Genomic DNA, 4,896 nt, shown 5'->3' on the forward strand with positions numbered 1-4,896 from the left:
AACTCCCGCAAATGTCTCTCTTACCACATTCTACTGAGGAAACCAAGTCACAAGATCAGCCACAAGTCACAAGTTCAAGACGCTGGAAAAAAAGGCTTCACCACTCAGTGGAAGGAAAGGTGGAATCACGTTGCTAAGGAAACAGAACACAGGGATGGGAAGAATCCGTAACCATTCATTCCAGTCTGCACAAGTGAGGGTACATTTTAATGAGCTCTGTTCTCCCTGCAACCTAGTATCAAGTTTGGCATACACAGAAGATATTGCAAGTCTGTTGTTAAATGAAGACACAAGTCTTAGAAAATATAGTCAATTAGTTTTCCAGCTAGGTGAAAGATGAATTTCAAAATTAAAACACTTTTTAAAACCATGGTACTAACATCTCGATCACCTCTACTCTTATGTCAATATATTTCCCTTTTTGCTACTTCCACTGGCATGAAAACTTGTTTTCTCCAAATAACTAAGCTTGGATGAGGCTAATTTTGACATTGCCTTCAAAAAGTGTGCTGGTTCCATTTGACTGTCCTTTATGATTGGATTACAACATTCTGTTGATTCTTATTTTGTAGTTGGCTTTATTCCTTTAATAACTATGTAAGTTTAAAAAGCTAGAGATCTAATCTGTTCTTAGAAACAATAATTAGTACATATATGAAAACTAAAAAAAAAGTGCAGTATACTGTATATATGTATTTACATGCAATATAGTGTGTACGTGCAGCCGAACTGTAATAATTCTACATAATAAAATTGAAAAAAGGAAAAAAATTGTGCTGGTTCTCCATACTAGCTTCTAGTATCATCAAAACAACATGGATCGTTCTAGATATAATTATAGAAACTGCTTATAAATATAATTCTAATGTTCCACTCCACAACATCCTGAAAGACAACCGTAATCTATTACCAAAAAGAACGCAGGCTTACTTAAAGCTCTTCACCAACAAACTGGGGACCCGTTTCACACAGAGTCTGTCTTGGAAGGAAACCCATAAATACCTTCCTTTTAAATTCTTCCTTCTTCTTTTTCCATTTACATGCCCTTCCCTTTTCATGAAATATGATACATATTTGCAGTTGAGTAGTTTTATCAGACTGCCTCTCATCTCTAAAATTTTGGGGGTCCAACAGCCTTTTCTCATTTCATTCTGTCCCTTTCAGTCCTCGGCTAAATATCTAAGTTCATTATTTGCAGGCTCTGCTTTCCACATAAATGCAAGTCACAATTCTGCTAACCTCCCTGCCATTATACAAGGATCATTTTCCTCCAGTTTCCAGTAATATCTTCCCCATTTGCTTCTGCATCCTCATCAGAAGTGTCCTTAACGTCCAGATGTCTATTAATAGTCTGTTTACAACCATTGAGATATTCTCTAAGGTGATTCTTCTGAACCCTCATCAGCAGAGACTTTAACATCCACATTTCCACCATCAGTCCAAGGCAATCTAGCCTCCTCGGAATTCTTCCAGCCTCAAGTCCAAAACTATTCCAACATTTCTAAGTATTGTTTACTGGCAGCACCCCACTTTCAGGTACCAAAATCTTTATCAGTTTTCTATCGCTGCTATAATATATTGACACAAATTAAGTGGTTTAACGCAACATAAGTTTATTATTTTGCAATTCAATACGTGAGAAGTGGGGCATGGTCTCACAGGGCTAACTGGTACAGATGTGCTGGCAAGGCTAGGTTCCTTCCTCAATGCTTGTTGGCAGGGATTTGTTTTCTTGTCTTTTCCAGCTTCTAGAGGCCACCCCATTACTTGGCTCGTGGTTCCTTCCCTTCCTCCATCTTTAAAGCAAGGACGGCAGATTGAGCCTTTCTCCTGTGGATCTCTCTGCTCCTCCTTCATCATCACAGCCCTCTCTGACCACAGCCAGGAAAAGTTCTCTGTTTTTAAGAGGCCATTCAGATAACACAGGCTAGCCTCCCAATCCCGCTGTCTGTAGACTTAGTCACATCTGCAAAGTCCCTTTTTTCACGGAACAGTCACAGGTTCTGGCGATCAGGACACAGGTGTTCGCAGGCGGCCATTACTCCACCTACCACCGAAAAAGAACTTCCATCTTGTCTAAGCCACTGTTCTTTTGGCCTTTGCAGTAGCAACCAAACTGGAATCCTAACTGATAGAATCCTCCTGGCCAGTTTCAAGGTTTTGAGTGGCTTAAATATCCTGCTCTTTCAGAATGAAATGTTGCCATTTGCAGCAACACGGACGGACTTGGAGGGAAGCCCATAGCCCCCAAGGCCGCACCAGGCCCCCTGCTGTTCGCTCTCCGACCTCTGAACTTTTCCTTCCCACGGGTCACCGCAAGCGCAGCAACTGTTTATGGAAGATTTATTGAGCCTTCCCGGCACCGTGGACACGGCGGTAACTAAGCCCCTGCTCTCACACAGTCCACACGCTGCTCCACTAGCTTCGGCGCTGCTCTGGATGATGCCCGTCTCCCCCACAAGCTCGGTGCAGGCAGCACCACACCGCCTTCGGCACCGCCGACCTGCGGTGCCTGGCACTGTGCCAGACGCGGAGAAGGTGTTCGCCGAACATTTGTTGAAGAAATAAATACACCCACAGAGCCAACACTCCCCATTGTTCGGATCATACCTTATCACTGAAATCTGGTTTCCGCCCCAGAGTCCCACTTTCTCCGGAGCCCACGGGCTTAAGGCGATTTGAAGTGTTGCTTCAGCAGTGCTGACGCTTCTAAACAACAGCTTTCATTTAAATAATAATTTACAAAGTGTTTTCCTTAAATGTTATCTTTACAGCAGGTGAAAAAAGCAAAGGCGGTACCTGACCTCATTTTCCAGACCTTAAAACTAAGGCTCAGAGAGAGAGGGTATAGCTCAGTGGTAGAGTGCACGCCTAGCGTGCACGGGGTCCAGGGTTCCGTCCCCAGCACCTGCACTAAAAAAAATTAATTACTTAATTAAATAAACCTAATTACCTTCCCCACCAAAAAAATAAAAAATATTTTAAAAAATAAGGCTCAGAAAACTCTTGAAGGTCACACTAGCCAGGGCCGAAGTCTTAGCTCTTTTTTTTTTTTATTATTATTTTTAAACTTTTTTTTTATTGAGTTACGGTCAGTTTACAATGTTGTGTCAAGTTCCAGTGTAGAGCACAATTTTTCAGTTATACATGAACATACATATATTCATTGTCACATTTTTTTTTTGGCTGTGAGCTACCACAAGATCTTGTTTATATTTCCCTGTGCTATACAGAATAATCTTGTTTATCTATTCTACATATGCCTGTCAGTATTTACAAATTTTCAGCTCCCAGTCTGTCCCTTCTCACCCCCCTCCCCCTTGGCAACCACAAGTTTGTAAAATCTTAGCTCTTTTGATTTCTTTTTTTAAAAACTATTCTAAGCTCCTTCCCTTTCCTAAAGTTAAAACCTTACTCAACTGATAGGTTATCAGAATAGAGGGAATCTAAACCTTTGCGATTTTAACAGACCTTCATTAGTATCTTTTGGAAGATGAGGGAAGGAAGTTTTCCTTCAAATTCAGCATCCAGGCAAGCACAGAAGTCAAGGGAGATAATAAATACGCAGAAGTCCGTCCACAGTGAGCTCAGCCCAGTTGGCAGAGAATAGCCGAGGTACTGAGGCGCCTTGTGCCCGGGCCTACGGAGCGCCAGCTGACAAACCCGCACACAGCAGGAAGTAATTAGTAAGTCTTCCTTCCCTCTCGGGCAAGAAAAAGCCTAGGGACTTCCCATCTAACTTTCAACAAATGTAGACTTTTTGCCAAGAACAAGGAAGTTTTAAAAATTAACCATCCATAGAAATACTCAAAGAAATGAAGAGATTAATCGATCCTCTAAACTTGTCATGAAAAAGGGCAGACTAAACAGGCCTTGACCTCCTCTCCTTCCTAAAATCACATTGACAAGACAGTAAAGAAGAAGCAAGGGGAAGACAGCACATAAAGGAAGCCTGGAGCAGGTGAGACATTTGATAGATGTCTGGGAATAAAGAGAGCAGATGAGATTGTACTGCCAGATTAAAAAAAACGGAGAGGAAGTTTCAAGCTGGCAGAGTAGGAGGACGTGGAGCTCACCTCCCCCAACAAACACATCAAAAATACATTTATATGCGGAACAATTCTCACAGAAAACGGACTGGAAGCTGGCAGATGATCTCCTATACAATCAAAGCAGCAAGAAAGTTCTCCACATAACTGGGCAGGATGGGGAGAAAGAGTCATGGGGTCAGGACCAGTGCCCCTGGGGGGGATCTGTAAGGGACAGAAGGCCCAAACTGTCAGACCCTCGCCCTAGGGAGCCCCCTGCCCGCTGGGAAATGTGCCTGGACAGACAGAGGGGCTGGAGAAGCTAGACCCACTTGCAAGGAGTGCGTGCGTGCTGGCTGCTAACAGTCAGGGCGGAGAGAGACTTGCCCAGGCAGCAGCCGCCTCCCTGCACTTCCCAATCCAAAGGGCCAAACGCCTGGGCCCCACTCATCCCACAACACGCCCTGGCGTGAGATCGAGATCAAGATCATGGCAAAGATTCGGTCTAGCTGAGCAGAGACTGACCAGGGTGCTTAGGGTGTGATTTGAACAGAACTGCAAAGACCATTGTCAGCACACTCACCAGGCAGTGCCACAAGAACGTGTAGCAGGTAGGCACTGAATCGGGCAGTCAGGCCCTAGGCAGGAATACTTGCTGATTCATTTCCCAGGAGGAGCTGGCTCCGCCCACAGCTTAGGGCCAGATCAGGGAGAGGCCTGCCTCACAGGTAGCTCAGGACCCAGATGGAGCACAGCCACCTCGATTCCTGCAGTGACAACACCCTGGTCCCCAGTCCCAGCCTGCTCCACACCACAGCCTTGCACTCCATCTGGGACAAACACAACAGAGGAAGGGACATGACATTGG

This window comes from Vicugna pacos, chromosome 25 (genome assembly GCF_048564905.1).
Source record: "Vicugna pacos chromosome 25, VicPac4, whole genome shotgun sequence".
NCBI classification, from domain to species: domain Eukaryota; kingdom Metazoa; phylum Chordata; class Mammalia; order Artiodactyla; family Camelidae; genus Vicugna; species Vicugna pacos.